Source organism: Pholis gunnellus, assembly GCF_910591455.1.
Source record: "Pholis gunnellus genome assembly, chromosome: 8".
Lineage (NCBI taxonomy): Eukaryota > Metazoa > Chordata > Actinopteri > Perciformes > Pholidae > Pholis > Pholis gunnellus.
Window position 1 is genome coordinate 3,630,164 of NC_136534.1, and position 21,132 is coordinate 3,651,295.

The 21,132-nt window shown below is 44.9% G+C and overlaps 1 protein-coding gene and 1 long non-coding RNA gene across 3 annotated transcripts in view; one reads left to right on the forward strand and one right to left on the reverse strand.

The window, feature by feature from the left end:
• The window catches only part of vps13b (vacuolar protein sorting 13 homolog B), a 339,886-nt gene that overhangs the window by 106,519 nt on the left and 212,235 nt on the right, over positions 1-21,132 (forward strand). The gene's annotated exons all lie outside the window — the stretch shown is intronic.
• Positions 1,476-3,462, reverse strand: LOC306699609. Its single transcript, XR_013767174.1, has 3 exons — positions 3,065-3,462; positions 2,554-2,710; positions 1,476-2,240 (listed from the first exon to the last, which is right to left on the reverse strand). It is a non-coding gene; the product is annotated as an uncharacterized lncRNA (long non-coding RNA).

Consider the following 21,132-nt stretch of genomic DNA (forward strand, 5'->3'; position numbering starts at 1 on the left):
CATAATGTCCATTGGTTATGACTCAACAGCAAGTGTGTAAAATATTTAAACCTGCCTTTTTAAAAAAAAAAAGTTCTACCCACAATGAATGAGCACCGCTCGTGCCCTGTCCAGATGTTCTCTGACCCAGCAGCGGTCCTGCACGGCTGCAGAGGGCCGGACCACGATGGTGGCTGTTCCACCAGTGGTGGCGGTGAGACCGGGAGATGTGTCAGATGGCACGATACCCCGCGGGCCTGAGGAGATGCCAGGGTTTATTTGAACAGCAAGTCTACTTCACATATTTTTGAAAGTGTGAGTGGCAATTTATTGTTCAGTCGCAGGTCTGTCAGTGCGATTCTTATTTCATGACTTATCTGATAGGTCCAAGAAAAATAAACCCACACCTGAGCTGGGTTTATAGGTCCGCCTGACATCAGGCCCATTATCCACAGCACGGACTGCACTGTTTTATTCGTGTGTGTGTGTGTGTGTGTGTGTGTGTGTGTGTGTGTGTGTGTGTGTGTGTGTGTGTGTGTGTGTGTGTGTGTGTGTGTGTGTGTGTGTGTGTGTGTGTGTGTGTGTGTGTGTGTGTGTGTGTGTGTGTGTGCGTGCGTGCGTGCGTGCGTGCGTGCGTGCGTGCGTGCGTGCGTGCGTACGTACTGCACGTGTATTTGGAAGTATGCGTTTGTTTTCGCTCCAGCACAAGATTCATGAAGTAGACGTGTTCAGCGTCTGCCAAGCTTGTTTCTGTAGCAGCAGCAGGAAAATGATGTGCCATTTAATACGACCGATGGTAAAAATGTTTTTGTTCACTTGAAGAACGTCTGAATCTACGATCAGATCGTACGATCTAGAATGACACCTGGACGCCTCACTCACATCAATGACTTCTATTCTGGAGCTGGTTTCGTCATGTGTGTGGAACATTCAAAGTACAATATTACACTATAAATCAGTTGTACTATGTTGAATGTATTTATTTGCATGCTTGCAGGTATACAGGGCTCCTTTGCAGTATGGAAAAGAAAAAGATTTAGGAAATTGCAGGTCTGGATAAGTAAGGGAAAATTATAGAAACATATTTGGTTCCCAGACTATTTCCCCTAATCCATTTTCTAATGAAAATAAAAAAAAACAAGTGATCATACGACAGTGTTTTTCACGACATTTTGACTCACGCAGCAAGGGGTGTGTGTGTGTGTGCGTGTGCGTGTGCGTGTGCGTGTGCGTGCGCGAGCGAGCGCGTGATGTTTGACAGCAGAACGTCGTCCAGCTTTCTGCGTAGGAGTGTGGGCTGTTTTCAGAGGGCTGACCTGACAACCCCAAATATAAAGCCTGGTTGACTCGTACACTGTAACAAATTTCCCCGTTAAATTACAGTAAAGAGCTGGCAGCTACAGGCTCCAGCTTCTAACTGTAATTCTACAGCATACCTACTGTAATGTACAACAACGGTTTCATACTGTAAAAAAGTATGACAGTACAGTGCTGTATAGAAAATGCATGAACAGTTCATTACCGTAGAATGTATTTACAGTATGACACTGCTAGAAGCTAATGATTTAAAATGTTACATTTCAAAATAAAACCCCTGAAAATTGCGAGCATAGAAACGACTCAAACAAGAGATGGCCTTACATTAAAAAGCTTTTATTAAAGCCAATGCAGTGTCAAACACATTCAATAACTGACAATTTTACAGTGATCACATTTTTGCAAAATACAAATATTAAAAGCACCATATAAAATTGTATTCATTAAAGTAAATTAGAACAAAAAACATTGTCAGTAATTACGTTATTGTACAATACAATCAGACCAGAACACTGCATCATGTTAAACAGATTCGCAACAATCTATATACAACTCTTATAGTTTACTAAATGTACCCCGCCTTCAGTATCACTTTTTTATTTAGTTATGGTCATTAGTGTAATAGAAAGCAAGTAAAAGAACAAATCTGGAACTGCACATTTGAGACAACTCGATAGAACTGAACAGAACACAATTTTGAAACTTGTTACCTTAAAAGGAAAAAAGAACACCAGCAGTGTGGGCGATCTCTCCTTCCTCCTATGTGGAGATGTGCTGTGGACTACATAAAGCCACACTCAAAGTCCAGGAGGTTTTTTATGAGGGTGGCCACATGGGGATTGACAGCTCCTGCCTTCTTCTGGACCAGCTTCCCTGTCTTTCTGGACACCACCTTCCCCTGGTTGGCCTTTGTCCCCCTTTCCAGGTTGAGACCAATGAAGCGCCTAAATAACAGAGAAAGCATATATATATTAGGTGTGGTATGTAAAGAATATTCACACTTAATACTAAACCCCATTGGAATAAACAAATACAAATTACAAGTATTCTGACCTCTGTGTCTACTAACAATGAGAGAATAATCTTATTTTCATCTAACATATGTGTGAATATTTCATATAAGCAAAAAATGTGAACATACAAGGTCTGATTTTTGTTCTACACGTTCTCACATCAAGGCTACAAGCTCAATCATGTTGCAACATATTAACCTTCAGAAAAATATCCAAATAATATTTAAGACTGCAGAAGATTTACCTTTGAACAAACTCCAGTGTCCTTGCAGCTTCCTCTTGGTATTGCAAGTTGAACACATCGTAGCTGGAGAAAACCGCAGCAGCAACGTGATGAAGCTTGGCTGGATGCCTTCACAGACGACGTGGCTTCAATGCTTATCAAGCAGCGTCACCAGCAACTAATGCAGACAACAATTATAGTTAATGTTCTGAAACCATATCAAATATATATATATTAACTCAGCTTGTTGATTCAATTGCTGAGAAATTCAATCAGGTATCTATGAAAATGAAATAACTCTCGCTGGTAACGCCGGTAGATCGCATGCCATTCTTTTCTAACACACGGGTCACCACGTATGCACAGTGAACCGCGTGAGCTACTGCAGCAGTCGCTGTCCTGCAAGCACCGCTCGTTAGCATGTTAGCATGCAACAAGTCACGTTATCGGCAAAAAATCAGTACAATACAATGTAGATTCAACACAAAATGACTGAACACGGTCATGCTAACTTTGATAACATCTAAATTACCTTGTTCAGTGAGCCACAGGGGCAGGATGGACGGTGTCCGCTGCGTGTTTGTAGGCGAGCTGAAGCAGCAGGTGGTGCTCGGTCTGCTTCGGTGCTTCGGTCAGAGTCCGTTGAAAATCGTCTTCTCAAATTCCCTCTTATTATTATTCTTCCATCCTGAATAAAATCACCGGTCTATGATATCTAAAGCTTTCTGTTCATTTTCTTTAGGTTGACTATGTGCTAACTAAGCAGTAGATACTTGATGCCGTGTGCTGTTGAAGAGTAAGGGGCGGGCTTAGTCAACTGAAAAAGGAAAAAATACTGTAGTATACTGCAAGATTGGACAGTAGCTGCTGTTAATTTTTTTTTTCTTCCAAGGCCTCAACTTTTGCTGGATTTAACTGTATTCAACTGTATTTACGAAGAACAGTACCTTGCTGTTGAGAATTTCTTGTATTTTTACAGCAATTTGTTACAGTGTAGGCAACAATTGTCAGCCATATACAAGAGCAGGAACACTGTAGTCACAGCATCCTCTGCACCCAGAGTCATAAAGTCAAATATAGGCTGGACAATTTCCGGAGGAATCTGGAGTTTTGAGTCTAGAAAAGCATGGCATTTTGAAATGGAAAATGTGTGAGGAACCCTGGATATACCTGCACGCTGCACATACGAAGGTCTGTATTCAAACAATACAGGGCTGGGCCATATGGGCAAAACCTTCTTTCATAATGTCATTTCACAACTCGCTGATGATATAGCGTGTTTTCTTGTAATTCAATAAATAAATAGTCTATAGTAAATGACCATTTGGTTTTGTAAAACTCATGTGTGAATTAAACACTCAACAAATGAAAATGATTGACAGTTTTCAAATTTTGTCAAAAAATTAAGAGTTATTGTTTGCTTGTTATCAATTTTGATGACGTCATTGTGTATCACGATATATGATTTCATCATATGACTCCACTGAAAGATGATAAACTATTCTATTGGATTTAAAGCCCAGCCCTAAATGCATAACACTTTATAATGTGAATTATGATGGTAGAGTGTCAATGTGTCATCTGCAAACTGGTTGAGTGCTTTTCTTCAGATCTTCTTCTCTGCGTTCGCTGGCACGCTGCACAATATCTTATTGGCTGCGTATCGATGGAATAGTGGGACACCATTAGTTGGACTATGCATCTCCTCACCCACTAATTGAAAATCATTTCTATAGTGCTAATAGGGGTCTCAAACACCCCTCAGGGACCCTTTAAGCCAGGTACGTGACATCATGCGGGTCAGATCCATGTCTCGGATGCTTTGCTGAGGCAGAACTTACTATTTTTCAACACTATTTTCTGTCCGATCCAACATCGTCTCAGGGTCCTGACCTCGCAGCAACCAAAACACGAGCTGGACACAATCCTTTAAAGTTAGGTAATGCGCCGCGGATCCTTGTTGACCGTCCCTTGGGCTTGGAATAAGAGATCCTGTTGGTTTGAGCCTGTTGTCTGGTCTTTATTACTCCGCTCCTCTGGAGTTCAAAGAGATGACTAGCTGCACCCAGCCCACGGCCCTGGTTCCCAAAAGCATATCATCACCGCCATTATATTAGCCCATTTACTTACAGTGAAAGTAAGACAATCTGGACACTCAGATCATGGTTTCACCCGGCTTCCGGAGAGGCTTAAGTAGTCAAGTTGCCAATGGACGCTGAACAAGTTTGCAAAGAATGACGAATGCAACTTTATACTTTAAATCTGAATTGCTGGAGCTTAAACAAATAACTGTAATTCTTAGGAAATAATGAAGTTCACAATGGAACTCTACTGTGACACAAACAGCTTTTTGTATTGTATAAAGTACCACTGTAGAGGATTGGACTGGGTGAGAGGTAGCGCCCTGGAAATGTCACCAGTCTGTCACCAGCGGTTCACTGTGTTTGACATTTATTCAACAGTTGCTGGCGCTCTGTGAGTAAGGGCTCTAAAGCTGAGAGGACCACATGGATGGATAAGTGATTGAATGGATGTGCATGCTATCTCCGTGTGTCCCTCTGAGTGTACTTACGTGAGCATTTACAGTATAAAGCTTTGAGGAAGCAGAGTTAAACTGAAAAGAAGAAAGACAAACAAAAGGAAGACATGAGTAAGGGATCAGTTTGTGGTCAGCTTGTATTTAGTAAATCGTCCTCTCTTCCCTCCCCATGCCAGTGAGTGATGCTTTGGCGGAGGGAGGACTCATAGACTCATAGGATAAAAGTTGATAATCATGTTCCACCAGTGGAACTCCTTTGATGTGGGTTGTTGTTGTTTCTGTGGGGCTCTCTGCCTGGACGCATCCCCCTCAAGCAGCTGCGCACCGGGCCGGCCGACTTTAAGAGCACAGAGGGCGAGACGTCCTGAGGTAGACACACACAGACTGGATGTACAAACCTGGACTTGTTCAGGAAAGTTAAGTACTTTAGAGCTGGTACTTCCAACTGTCCAAAAAATACATTTACATTTAAAAAATTGGACCTGGGGTTTGCTGGGCATGCATATGTCCTCAGTGTTGAGACTGTATATCTATATCGTATGTTCCTGTTACATGCTGGAGACACCGACTGTAACGGGAACTACCACTGAGGCGGTTGAGGTGTTTATATGTCTGTTTTTGTCCGTCTCTTGGACAGATTTCATCACTGCGATAGCGTCGCGTGGAAGATGCAGACACGACATTTCACAGGTGTGTAGTTGAGATCAAAATGAAGGCGGAGTAGTCCGAGCAAGGGGGGCCAAAGTTGGGGTTAGGACGTGGCCCATGGCCCGATTTGGCATGGCGGCTGGTGTGATCCTATCACCAGATGGTCTCTAGTATTGCAGTTGAAGATGGTGTTGAAGGTTCGTCTGTGCTAATTCTCACAGATGCCCAACAAATTCTAACAATATTGAAACATAGTTAGTGTTTCTTTAATGCACTTTTGACTAAACATCTACTTACAAGGTTACATGAATATACTGTTTGTACTGCGTAATAAGCTGCGGCAGAAACAACAAGAACAAGACAAGCGGATTCTTCGGAAATTGAATGACCTTTTTCTAAACGGTAAGAAGAAAACTAGAGACCATCTTGTGATGGGATCAAACCAGCCACAACCCCAAATCTGACCAGGGAGGTAAGGTGGGGTGCCAATGGCCCCTTCTAATAATCCGATTTAGGTCGGATAACTTTATAGGGTTACATTTATTGTCTTCAGGTTGCATACTGTACACATGCACAGACTTACAATATTCATTGTACAGCTACCTACCAAGCTGCACTCATTTCTTGTTAGACTCACACGTACCCACGCACGCACACACACACGAGTGCAGCAGTGCGAGGTGCAGGTGCCTCCTAGCACCAGTGACCGGTGTTATTGTAATGGGCAGCTCCCTGCACAGCTGAGATAGTGTGTGTAGACATAACAGCAGAGATGAAAGCAGGTTGGAGACAGACGGCATACACTCAGAGGGGCATGGTAGCAGTTAAGAGGGAGGTATGGTGCTGTCATACGTCATGTTTCATCCTTGAGCCGTACAAGTCATTAGCCGAGAGGGGAAATAGTACCCAGGGCGTAGCGAAGGCACAGATGGATGGACCTGTATCAGAATGCCAGCCGGTTTGCGTACAATTTATTGTTCTAACGAAAGGGGCTTAGTGGTGTAGCTGCTTAGATGAAGACAAATATGGGTCTATGATTTTGACCCTGTGTTTGAGAAATGAGGGCATTCAACTTGTTCTTTAGAGTACTCTCATTCTCTTTCTGTCTTTTTTTCTTCTACCTTCTCTCTCTCTCCCCCTCCCCCTCCCTGTCCTCTCCAGTTCCCCAGGCCTCAGGCAGTTGTGTTCATTAACCCTGGATGTAATTATTTTTGTTTTAGTCTCATATTGCTGACATTTCAACTCAGGGGCTCCTCAATCAGGATTAACCCAAACCGCAAGAAATCACACTTCACAGCCTTTTCTTACAGCAGCGCTTGTTGCCTCCAATTTCAGTCAAATTAAAGGTTTATTTTATTTGGACGTTTTTTTTCCACTCAGGCCCTGTACGTGAGAAAACAAACCAGACTGCTCGCCCTTTGATTTGCTGCTTGCTAGTGGCTCTCTGTCTCTCACTCCCTTGGTAGGCACAAAGCAGTCCTCTGTGCAGCCAGTGGTACTAAAGATCGAGATCACACAGGTGGTATACGACCATCTGCCATGAAGCAAGCCTCGTTTATGTGCTTACTATGCAACATATAGATGTAACAGCATTGCTTGTACTCTGGTGTTTAGGATAAGTTACTGATTTCTGAAATTCATCTTTAACACCGCAATCAAGATATTTTCACTATATGTTTGCATTTTTTCCATCAGATTTTGTCCATAACATCAAGTATATGTTGGTGGGCCGACTCTGTCAAAGTCAGTGGCGGGCCTTGCATTGTATACCTGGGCCTTCACTGCTGTCCTGCAGCTGAAAAACAGCTACGGTTATTATTTGTTTCCTGTCAAAATATAGCCAACACCTATAGATAGTGCGTCTCCTTTCTGCTCTGACTGCAGAGCGAGGCGCCTGTGTGTGCTTTGGGGCGGCGGAGGGGCTCACGGCAGCTCGCGGCAGAGCGGCTCATACAGCTCCCGCTGCTCGTTCACAACAGTGCAGAACGTACGTGCTTTAACGTCAGAGTCATCACAAAAGTCTCCAATAACACCAGAACAAGTCGCTAGATTTGTCACTAGTAGCTTTTGACAAAAAAAAAGTCGCCATGAGGGTTTGGAAAGTCGCCAGATTTAGCGAGAGAGTCGCCAAGTTGTCAACACTGGCACCAGCTAAATATGTCCCCAGAGCAACATTGGACGTAACAATGGTTCCTATCACATATTAAACCAAACAAAAATCCATCTTCATACAAATAATAATATATAAACAAGCATATTAAAGCTACTGCAGATGTAAAAACAAACGCATTTAACTTACCAGAGCTGCTGTTCACTATTTAAAGACAAAGTCCATCCTCCTTCCTTTGTTAATAAATTTAATCTCAAGTTGTGGAGTACATCCGTGCGTTTTAGTTCCAGTAAGAAGTCCTTCTCGATTCATGGATACCAGTGAAGACAGTCGAGCCTCCCCAGTTGTATTTCTTGAATAGGTTTTAATGCGTTTGAGGGCTGAAAATGTTCGCTCGACAGAGGCAGTAGATATTAGGATTGTCACCGCCCTACGTGTCACGTTAGCCCACTGACCAATCACGACGTACATGTAGGCCAGCTAGCAGTCTCTGACATGTCAAAGAATACGCCCAACATGTCAAACTAAAGATCTGATTGGTTGAACACTATGACAATCAACAATATCGTCCCCATTCACTTAAACTGCAAAGGGATTCACTTGTGAGTCTGCAGGCCTGGGGCCTCTCTTCTTAGAGACACAGAGGTGAAATCTGATAAAACAAGCTGCACTGGATGCAGAGAATGTCGATGTGTCCTTGGGCAAGACACCTAACCCCAAATTGCCCAAGCTGTGCCTGTGGTGTATGATAAACTGTATGAATGATGAGATAGTCCTGATGGGCGGGTCGCACCTTGCATGGTAGCCCCTGCTATCAGAGTATGAATGGGTATAAATGGGTGACTGATGACATGTAGTGTTAATGCACTTTGAGTGTTTGGAAGAATAGAAAAGAGATAAAGTACAATCCATTCATTTACCATTTAGCACTGACTTCACTTTTCATACCTAGAGGTTGCTACCTTATTGATTATATTTGTGTAACTCAGTCACAATGTACAATGTAAACACAGCAGACTTAAAGTAACAATCTAGTGTATACATGCTCAGCCCTCTCAACGTTTCTCTCTCTTTGCCTTGGGGGCCTTAGGGTCCACAGGAACCCTCAACTCGTCTTCCTGCCCCCGGGGGCACTTAGTCTCAACACAGTAGTAATAAACTCTCATCACTCTGAGTCAGGGGTGTGCGTCAGTCTGTTACTACAAACGTGTGTGTGTGTGTGTGTGCAGCAGCAGTAGTCACAGGCCAAGCAGTAGTTGTAAAATCTCATCACTTTTAGTGGTCCTCCGGGGGTCCTGGACTCCTCTCGCTGTGTGTGGTTTGACCTGCCGCGGCCCCCCCAGCCCCCCACATGCCCACTTAGATAAACAGGCAGTAAACACAGGCAGTCCTAGCACCACTCTCTTCCCCTCGCAGCATATACAAGAGCTGCAGATGAAAGGACTGCTTCCCAACGCTAATAGCCACTAGAGATTACCCCCCTCCCCTTTCCTGCGACTCATAATTAAAAGTTCAGCCACTATGTTCATAAAGCTTCTAAGAATAGTAGAATACACATCTTAGATCTCCGTTGAGTCTCATGCATTACCTTCACCTTAACTTGAAATGGAAGCTGGTCCCACATGAGCCCTTCTACCCCTGTTACGTGAGTTAAATACGTGCCTGCTTTAAGAGCGCTGTGTGAACACAAGCCAAAGCCATGAAACCATAATATATACAGGCCCTGTTTAAGTTTTTTTTATTATTAGCTTATCAGGCCTGCAGGCATATCTGAAAATGAGCATATAACTGATGCAGGGCCACGAGGTTGAAGCTATTAGTGCTTATTTTGAGTCGGGAGGCTCGTGCAACAACATGGTTTCTGATATCTCAAGCTGTTTTTCTTGTCGGGTCTCGGTCCGAGGAGTGAACGGTGTGGGGTGGATTGGAACCAAAGAGCAGGGCTACATTCTTCCACTGTGTTGAGGTTTACGTAATGCCACTGCACACATTATTGACCAACTATGGTTCAGATATTTCCTGCTCTAGCTGCTGGTTGCCAGTATCATGAGTGGTGGATGATGCCAATTCATTATCATCTTACTGAAGTATGCTTCTCCCAATCTAAAAGCCCTGCTGTGTTTTGAAGATTACAGTTAGGGTTAATTATGATAAGCAATACTGCGAGTCAAACGGTTGGAACAGCTTTTCCTCCGGCACGCCTCTTACTCTCCCATTGCATTCCTTTAGGCGTGGGCCAGTTATTCTCAAGGTGGGCTTTGTGAATTTCATGAGTCATCAGACATCTGAAAGGACGGGAGATGGATTGTTGGCGAGCCGGGCCCTTCTGCCGCTCTCACCATCTGCCGTGTGTCAGCGCTGCATGTATAAGGAACGGTGCAGTGGTGTAAGGAGATGAACAACAGTCTTCATTCTCTGTTTGCATCAGCAGAGTTTTCATTTCATTCTGTCATTTTTTTATTGGACATCAAGAGAAACACAATGGGTCTTGGTCCCTCTAGCTGTAGCCTGTGTCCTGATGATAACTCTCAGATTAGAGGTTGAAGGATAAATGCAGCCTCTCTGGCAGCTGCTGCTGCTGCTTCTATACCTTCAAATGCTTCTCGTCCTTCCTCCCTCCTGCTCTTCCTCCCTATCCCCATACATCTCCCCCGCCTTCCTTCCTTCTCTCCTCTCTCCTCTCTTCATTTCCTTTCCTGTCCCGTCCCCTCCCTTGTTCTCCTTTTTTCGTCCCTATCGCCCGCCCCATCTCCCTCTCCTTCCCATCTGTCCTGTTGGTCTGCAATATGCCAAGTCTGGGGAGCGGTTTCAAGTGTGTTTAGAGTAGCTGACTCATCGCTGCTTTAGTGCCATGGTTTGTTAATGCCGAGGGCAGCTGATAGCAGTCTGGACGTCCTGTGTTGCAGGTGGCCCACGCAATTCTGTACGTGTGTGCACGTCGCGGTGTTGTGTGACTGCATTAAATACAGCTCTGATGGGTATAAACACCTCGTCCTTTATCATCAGTGTGCGTGCGGACATGAGTGACGTCCTACCAAAAACAAGATGCACACTGGGCCTTTACTCTGCTGTCAGTGAGGAGCGTTCAAACCGTGGCTTCATTCAACACTGACTAATGACAGGCCAGAGATGAAGAGCAGCTCTTCCTCTGAAGCTTCAGGACACACGCACCGAAAATGTCCTTAGTGAGCTATTATGCTTATGTTATTTGGAACACAAAGTTTCATGCAAGAGTTAAAGTTTGAGAGTGTGAGAGAGCACTAAGCCCCCCTGTCTGTCCCAATCCACCAAACTATACTAACTGACCTTACTTTAACACAAAGCAGAATCTCAATCAGCCTCATACAATCTTCCTCTCTACTTTTCCAACATGTCTTGGCGTATGTTTCTCCATCTTCTAATTGTTCAGTTCTCATCATCCTATCTCGGTTTGAGCTCATCTCTCTCAGTGTTGACACCGCAGTGACCCCTTCGCTGCACAAGGAAATCCAAGCCAATCAGAGCTAGTGTTTCACTGCGCTCTACACCCCTTCCATTCCTCTCCATCCCTTCGTCCCCGCGTCGCAGCTAAAACGGCTCATCCTGAAACCATTAGGCCAAATTGCTAAATGTTTCAAATGTGCAACCACTTAAGGCTTTGTCTTTAAGAGGAGTAATCTTGGATCTACTGTGGCAAGCAAGAGGAGGACGAGGTGGATGGCAGGAACGGGAAGTGAGAGGAAGCCAAGTACTGTGGACTGAAACTGAGCTGAATAGAGACGGATAGCAGGAGAAGAGATATTAGCTTTTACATACAAACATTGTCCATAACTCGTGTATTTATTGTTCTGCTGTTGGTTTACAGAGAGTGCAGTTAGGTTCATGGCAATGTGAGAGGCCGACACAGTGATAATTGTCCAGGTTGATAGAGAATAGAAACTCACACAGTATACACTGTATGTAATGCATAGTAATACTATAGACAGTATGATACTTGCAGAGAGACCAACTGCACCAAATTTTGCAAACATGCTGCTATGTTCCCTCTGTGAAAATACCCCTTTAAAACCATAATCAATGGCTTTAATTACTCTGTCGCTAGTTATAAGAAACTACTGATTCCCTCTATGGATGCTGAAGACCTTTTACGGGAACTTTTCTCAACACTTCCAAGGTTTTCCAAGAAAGAAATCCTCTGGTGTACAGAAAATGATGTTCCCCCCCCCATTTTCTGGCAGCAGCAGCTACGTTTTCTTTGGAACAAATATAAGAACCCGGTAGCTAACTTGAGCATTAATGAACTGAACATCCAAGAAGAAAAACATTGTAAAGCTGGCTATGCTTTTGAATTGGTCTCTGAGGAGCACAGTGCAAAAATACCTCATCAGTGACCGCTTATCACCTACGGCGTGGCCAACATTGGAGTATTTGAAATGAACTTCACTCGTGGACCAAACAGACAAATTGCTTGACGGAGATACTCGCTGGATAACAGCCAGCCCGGTAGACTGATAGATACAGTATATAGACAGACCAAAGGACAGGATCCATTGCATGTTGCCGTGCAAACGTCAAATCCTTCTGTGAAGCAGTCCTGGCTTCCTGAGTGACCCCAAGTCTCAGCCAGAGGACTTTGATCTGTCACTGAGATCATTACTAAGCCTACCGAGCTGACAAAAGACAGAGAGAACAGAGATTCTGCAGAGAGGTGCAGAGACTTGGAGGTAATTGAAGACAGGATCTCGTCCTCAGTTGTCCCGCGTGCTCTCCAGAAGGCTGAGGTGCTGTGGAGAGAGCCGGCGGGGAAGACTGGAGAAGACGGGATTGGACGACCACCATATGGATGTTTCTTTGCAAAACACAGCTGGATCCTGAAGCTGGTCAGTTTCTGAGAGGCAATTGCAGACGCAACGGTATTTGGGAGAAGTCATGAAAATAAGAATATATTGTAAAACACAATCAGCAAGAGATATGAGTGAAGGGAGAGGAGACGGCTTTGTTCCGTGCAATTGATTAGAACTATATCTTTTTTCAAACTGTTGTTTTAGTCTTGAAGACTGTCACACAGAACTCGAATATTTAGCAGTGAAAAAGCAGCATCGTCAGCATCAAGTTCAACCAATGCAAATGCGTACATTTACGAAACAACCAGACAAACAGGCTTCGTGGTCCGAACCAAGCGGCACACTTTAATGCTCCTTTAAACCTTAACAAAGGCAGTCAGGGGACTCCTTCTGGGGATTTCTGTATGATTTCAATCATTTTAAGCATTTTTTTATAGTCAAAATCGCTGAATTTGCTCATGTCCTGTTTAAACAGAGAGGAGACACGCGAGGTGTGGCAGCGACGAGCTGTGCCTCATCTCAGATTGCGCAATTCCTAACAAACTGGGTTGAGCGCATGCCTTTTGCTTTCTCATTGTTTGTCACCACTGTAATATTTGTAGACACTTGTATTATACGTCCTTTCTTTCCATAGAATAGGTCATGTATTTCATGTATGTGTAGAACATATTCAGTCTTGCTGATCTGACATTTAACCTGCAGTGAAGAAGCACAGAGGGGAGCAAACAGTACCTCTGCCTCAAGGAAGGGGGCGTGAGAGAGCCCACGGGTCGGGTTCATGCTTGTAGTTCCGTTACTCTTCTTCTACACTTCTCTTCTTCTTCTTATATTTTGCTTTGACCGCAAACATTGAAGATTAAATATCTAAGCTTTAACAATTCTCAAAAAACAGGGAAATATGACCAAATCAACAGCAATTCAACGTCAGACAGGTAAAGTAACCTTTATGTGTTTGTTGTTCTCTTTATAAATCTGTGGTTCTTACAGATTATCGCGGGATCTCACGACTTTCGCGGGTGGCGCCCGCGAGCGCTCCGCTTCTGAAACACAGGTTGGTGGGGCAGTCAGTGCCTCACCAGCCACGAACCTCCCCGCACGTCACTGAAGGCACCAGATCCACTCCTTCCTTCTTAACCTTTCACAAAAGCCCTAGACATACAAGGCATATATTCACAGGCGAGTTTTCCCCATTTCCGTGTTGTTTATCCTTCATGCCCCGTTGTGTAAAGGCCTTCATGATGAAAAACAAAACACACACATAGTAAAGCACCATTTAATCGTCATGCAACCACCGCACATCCCTTGTACAAAGAAGTAATAACCAATACGCCATTAGTATGGGCCATAATGGATTGATGTTTAACAAACATTTTAGAACCTCCAAAGCCTCTTTTGAAATGTTGTGCAACTATATTGGATGGGTTTTGTGAATCCACATTAAATACAGCTGGAGTTTCCAAAGTGACCCGGAGAGAAAAGCTAAATAAAGAATAGAAGCTCCTTGCTCACAAAGAGTGAAATATTTCAAACTTTAATGCGGTCAAACAATAAAAACATTCATAAAATGTCTGTAAAGAGACATGCAGATAGGCACGCAGGGCACTTCAAGCATCTGCATTAGCCTTACAGTATACTACATAAAAGACCCACATCTATTCTACAAAGTATTTCATCTGCTTTTTAATGGCATATTGATGATACACTTTATTTCAGACTCAGGGTCCAGATAGACAAATACATAAAATTACCTAAACAAACAATAAAAGTACATCGGCCTAGCAATACCAAGAGACAGCTGTACCAATGTCGCCACAGCTGGGACTGGTAGCGTGTGGCACTAAACCTTATGTTGGTTAAAACCACTATGATCTCATTGTCAGAGTCACTAAACCGACAAATGAATTTATACATGAGATTTCTTAACACAGTTTAGAAAGTATTGACTCGTGCAGCCACACACATTTCACTAGCACTTCTCCATCTCGGTCTCTTTAGCAGTATTCTCATGGCGTCATTATAACTTAGCACTTACTGTATTGTATTAGTTTGTTTCTGCACTGGACGTTTGCTCTGGTTTATGCTCTTAGATGCTTGTTTAACACAGGAGATGCACTTATGACTTCTGGTGACTAGTAGTTCTCTTGAATACCGATGTTGAATACACTTACTGTAAGTCGCTTTGTGTACAATATGCTCTGAACAGAGACATCTTCACTCCATCTGTACACATACTAAACTTGCGTGTGAGACTGTTTGCTTGTGCATAGATCGTACGACATTGCCTAGAAATGTCTTTATCATCGGTCGTGTGTTCTGTTATAAAATGACCGAGATATTTGACTTCATCACAGACACCAAGATTTTTGTCAGACAATTTGAAGTAAGGGAAGTTTAAACATTTGTCCTCTTTGGCTCTACAGATGAAGATAGCACTCTTACTGGCGTTGTATTTGATGTCATGTTCCACACCATGCACAGTACATACAGTAAGGAGCTGCTGAAGACCAGCGCTACATGGACTAAAAATCACTAGATCATCTGCATACATGATGTGGTTAACCAGAGTATTTCCAATCATGCACCCAGTATTACAGGCTTTCAATTGCTTATGCACTGCATAACTTCTATATGGACATTTTTAGCCTCAGGTGTATATGAAACACTATTACAATATCAAATAAACCTCACATTTTGCCGTTTGCATTTGGGCTTTTGCATTTGCTACAATGTAATTAATATAAAATGCTTGGAAGGAGCCCCAGCTAATGACAGACATTAAGTGGCTTGGCTCCCCCTCTCCCCGTGACAAACTGAGAGAACTCAGCTTGAACCGTAGAGAAAGCCCATGAGCCAGCTGACTGATAGCAGCGATAAGGAGTTTTCAAGGTAACTATGCAAAACCAAATGTGTCTGTGGGAAAGCAGCAGCAGAAGCAGAAGTCTGTTTATTTTAATGAACTCAGAAGTGTCTCTCCTGTTTCTCTTACATTACACTGGGGCTCTTTTTGGAGTTCACACAGTGCAGTGTAGGTCCATGATGGATACGGTAATGATACATTAATGCAATCAGGGCCGAGTCTGTTTTGTCTCCCATTAAGAAGGCCAGCTATCTCGCTGACAAGGGGCCAGGTCACATTTGGTCGTGACTTTAAGCGTTTTCCTTCGGTGTGATTTGAAGCGAGGGAGACAGAAAGAGAGTGTTTCTGTGGGCATATCGGAGGAACAGCGTAGGGGAGGGGGGATAGCAAGAGAGATGAATGCTGGGATAATCCACATCAGGGCTGCTTGGGGTTCTAATAGAGGCACTGTCTGGTTGTCTTTTCAACACCAGGAGAGGTGATGTGGATTTATGAAGGTGAGGAATCAACTGGAAGGCAGATCTGTTTGGCTGCTGAGCCTCTCATCCACACAGGGAGCTCAACAGAGCTGCTGTTCTGCTGCATCCAACCCCTCATCTGGCCTCACTTCTGGTCTACAGTACATACTAGGGATGTGCACTTGTTCATTTTTACCTGTTCAAGTATGTACTGTGTGTTGCATTTTAAGTCTTTTAAAGCTGGAGTACCAAATACGTACCAAACAAGATCACAAAATGCTGATGGAGCTTGTCACCAGCAGCGAGAGCTCTCTGTATGTTGCAGTATACCAGAGTTGGTGTCTGTGGCGACTTGAACCTGAAGTGATGCATTTTACGTCAACCAGCCAAAGCCACAGGTGGGAGGAAGAGGAGAGAGACTGCAGTGATGGAGCAGCAGCTAGGAGTATTGCAGAAGCGTATGGCTAAAAGTCCCAAGAAGGGTTCAAGAAAGGTTTATGGAGTGGATGCTCCAGATAAAATAAGAAACTCAGGGTTTGGAGGAAGACTTTTAAATAAGAAAAAAAGTGATGGACAGCAATGCAAATACTGGTGACCATTTTCCTTGTTGGATGCCGCTGAAGGGACTGAGGGCCGACACGGATGTCGCATTACTGCTCTTGTACAGGTCTGCACATGTAAAATACTTGTGCTCATTTTCACGTGAAGACTTGAGGAGAGTGTGTGTCGCTGCCAGAGAGGGGGGAAGGCTATCAGTGTCGGCCTCGATCACGCTTCAGAGGTACTTATTCAAATGATTTCAGAAGTTGACCTTTGTTTGGCTGCGCTGTATTTACTTTAGATCAAATATCTCTTTGTATAGTATCTATGTTGAAATAACAACGTGCACACATTACCCATACATACACAGGGAACTAGCTACTGTTGAGGCGTGCAACACCCTAAGCTCTCCATACAACAGCGCTGCAGCAGTGGTCAGTGCTTTTGTCTGGACTTGAACAGCAACCATGAGTCATCGAAACCCCCGGCAGATGGGAAAGGAGGATCCTCGGTCCTGATGGGAAACGGGGACGGATGTCTCTCTGTGGACGAGATGCAGCCCCGCGCTCTACTACTCATACATAATCATCCAGGAACACGTGTTGACATGCATGCTCATACACAGTTTTGGAGTTGAGTAGTGGATTCATGTGTATGTACATGGATCTTTCAACATACGTGTAATGTAGACGCACACACACACACACACACACACACACACACACACACACACACACACACACACACACACACGATTGCATGCTTCTGCTGGTTACCCAGACTTGGCTGTGTGTGATGGATCCGGTTCACAGGACTTTGCATGTATAGAGGCTTACTGCGGTCATCCCATAAATCACACAGACCCATGGCCAAAGTCTGAGGCCTAGTCACTTATCATGAAGATTAGGAAAATGACCTAAAAACAACAAAAAAGTTCTCCTCATCCGCTGTTTTATATGTTCTCTGTTTATGCTCTGTGTCTCCGTCTACTGTTTTTTTTCTTTCTGAATGTGTCTCTGTGATTCTGTCACTCCATCCTTCTCTATGTCTGCCTTTTCACTGGCTGAATCACTCTCCAGCTTTCTTCCTGCCTATTACTGTTACAGTACACACAGCAGTAGTCACCTTTTACGAGGTGGGTCCAGCCTGTCAGCTGCAGGCTACTGCAGTTGGGCCACGTTTGAAAGACCCATACAGACGCACTCACGCATGCTTAGATTCTCTTAAAACCCACACACACAGACGCACATTACCAGCATCCAGTGCAGAGAGTCGCACGGGCCCCGGAGTGAGAGCAGGCTTTCCGTAGGGCAGAGGATCTGTTTCCAGTCAAAACCTGCCCGTGTCCTTCCTGAGCCCCTGGGCTCCTGCGGCGACATTGCCCCCGGGCCCGCCGGGTCACAGCATGGCAGGGGGAACAGCAGAGTGTGAGTTAGTCAGTGTCTGTTCACAGTCCTACTGCGCGTGCACACGCACGCACGCGCACACACACACAAATGGATACAAATAGAAACACGTTCACAGAGACGCACTTACTCACACACTGTCCCTCGCACCCACCCACACACAGCTGAGCCCCTTTTTTTCAGCAGTGTCAACAGCTCCAGCTCTCACACACGCACTCTCTCATAGTTACCGACACACACACCAGCAGAACACCTGTCGGGCCGCGTGGCTCGCTCCAGGACACCTTCGAGTCATGAGCTCATCGGAAAAGCAATTAAAGGCAGTGCAGGCCCCGCACGCTGGCGTAATGTTTTGTTTTGCTACTTGGCTTCAAAATTAACCAAACCTGTCAGAAGTCATCTGGCTGACGTGGGCCGGGCTATATTTATTTATTTTCTGTTGGAGGAGCTGGACCCAGCGCTGCCTCGCGTCCAACAATGAAGCGATTCTGAAGGGGGGGGGAGGGGGGCGATTAGCTAGCTTGGACATGAATTCTTCCTCCCCTCCGTCTACCTGGGGGGGGGGGAGCTCACCCCGCCTCTCTTTGCCTGCCTGTAACTGTGACGGTGGGGTCGTGGCCCCTGTAGTCGGGAGGTTGCGCCCCCTCTCACCCCAATCAGGGCTCTGGTCTCCACTGAAGGGACTCGCTGTTTGAACTCGCACTGACCTAACCGCTCCCACTTTATCGAATTTCATGCTTGCAGTGACTGAACAAAAGCAGATCTTTTTGCGTTAAAAAAATGTATAAACGATGTAATGTGATTAAAAAAGGACAATAATAGGACAGAGAGATGTGTGGCTGATGGATTACTGGAAAGGAGGAGACCAACAGAGGAACATAGACAGGATTTAGAAGTCAGAGGCCTCCTCTCTGTCTGGTCTAACGCTCTATACTGTAGCCTCAGGCTGTGAGTCAGACAGCCGTAAAACAACACCAGCACCTCTTTTACCTCTACTGGTCTTAAGAAGAAAAAAAACCACCTTTGACATTAATAGGTCCGCTGTGGGTGAGTCAAGGTGAGTGTGTGTCTTCACAGATGCCTCCGCGGCCCCTTGAGCAGCTTTCTGGTGTTTTCTTGGGGAATCATTTAGGAAGTAAAAAAAACACCTCTGTTATCGTTGTCATCACTTTCTGTAATGACCGTCATGCCACCCGACTGGAGCACAGAAAACCAACAGCGAGCCTGCTGTCGAGGTCACGAGGGCCGCTTCACGTTGCCGCGCGCTTCAATCGAGGCGTCACTCTCCCGGCCGTTGTGTCAACAACGGCGATGACACGAGAAAACATGGCGCGGCGGCAAAGCCTCGTCTTCAAAGCCTCATAGGCCAGGTCAGCACATATTTTGGTTTCTGTGTCGCTGTCAAACACAGACAGAAAGAGAGAGAGAAAAAAAGAGTGTTTGCTCTGTTAATTTCAGAGAGAGAGAGGGCTTTTTGAGTGGTGTTGTGATTTATCAAAATGGTCACGGCTGTCATTGTGACACGGGGCCACAGTAAGATGACGGCTGCTGGCACTTTAAAGCTGCTGATGCCACGCCAGTTGCTTCAGCTGGTTAATTTAAGCAGCCAGCTTACCATGCACTCAGAACTCAGCTCCGTTCAACTGATGAGACAATTTTGTCGTTATGGAAACTTACATGTGTGGGTTTTTTGTGTATTGTATCTGCTCATGGCGATGACGAAGTGGCTCTAGCGCTGCAGAACATCCTCCACCAAAAAAGCTCAGTGTGTCTGCATTGGCTTTAGCGCATTACGATGCTGTGCAGTCCACTCTGGTTGAGACTTGTCTCCAATTAGGCATTTTATATACTTTCATTTGCTCATTTATCTCTGTAATAACTGTTAAATAAGCAACCCATCTACTGAGTAATATGATTTATTGTGCCATGACTCATTTCTGCTGAACGTGCTTTGTCGTGCTCAGTGCAATCCCGTCGACCGCAGTTTTGAGTCAGTCGATTTATCGAATACATCTTCGCTGCTCAGACCCGTTCCCGGCCCTTTTGGGTCCCACACTGCTCACGCTGTTCTGGGCCATTATGAAAACCACTTGAAGCCGGGGGCCCCGGCGCTGCAGCCACAGCCAAAGCCTATTAAGCAGCCACACTGTGGTGGAGGAGTTCAAGCCACAGGGCTGAGGTTGTGATTCCTCGTCAGGAGGAGGAGGAGGAGGAGGAGGGGGGTGTAGGAGAGGGGTGGATGCAGGATGACGAAGAAGGCTGGAGGTATGGTCTCAGCAGGAAGGGTAAAGAGGGGTGAGAGAGGATGAGGGGTGGCGAGGAAGCATGGATGAAGGAGAGTTGTAAGGGAACAGGAGGGGTTTTAGGGTGGAATTGAAACTGGGACAAATGCCAGCAAGGCTGTTGTTGTGGATACATCGATAGATAAATAGTGAAGAAAGATGGAAGTGACGGAAAGTAAAGAAAGTTTGAAAGAGAGATGAAGCAGTAAAGGAAGAAACGTGAGACAGTTTGACCTGATCCAATGAGAAACGTTTCCCCTCAGAAAGGATCCTGTGCCAGCAACAAACCATGAGTATACCAGTGCACCTGGTGAATAATGATCAGACACACACACAAACACCAGGACTGATGCATGCATACACTACAGTACATTACATCATGCTGTACTGTGAACACACAGCACAGACTTTATACATTACACACACACACACACACACATATATATTTGACAGTACTGACACACACACAGGCTCGCAGGCCACAAATCACTGAACGTTGTAAAAGTGGAGCAAATTGGAGGAGTTTTATTTGCATTGTTCACAGGGAATAATGGAGGAGGGAGCAACTCCTGCCAAGCTGGAGAGCTAACAAAAATGTGTGTGTGTGTGTGTGTGTGTGTTTTCAGGGAGAGTTCATAATTGTGCTTTGTCCACGCTTCGGAGACATTAAAATGTTAGGCGAAGCAACAAGCAATCAGGCTTCGTTGGAAGGCGAAATGCACACACACACACACACACACACATTTGCACGTTCACGCGTACACACTCGCAGCTTTGCCCCGGGGCCTGAAACAGAAGACCAGAGTCTTGTCCAAAGCTCCATTAAACTGCCGAAAGTCCTGCTAGAGCTGAAACATCCTCCCATCGTCATGCCGGGACATTCCACGGCACGCCAGAGACCCCAGCGCTAATCCCGCCGGCATGGGAGTCATTATTG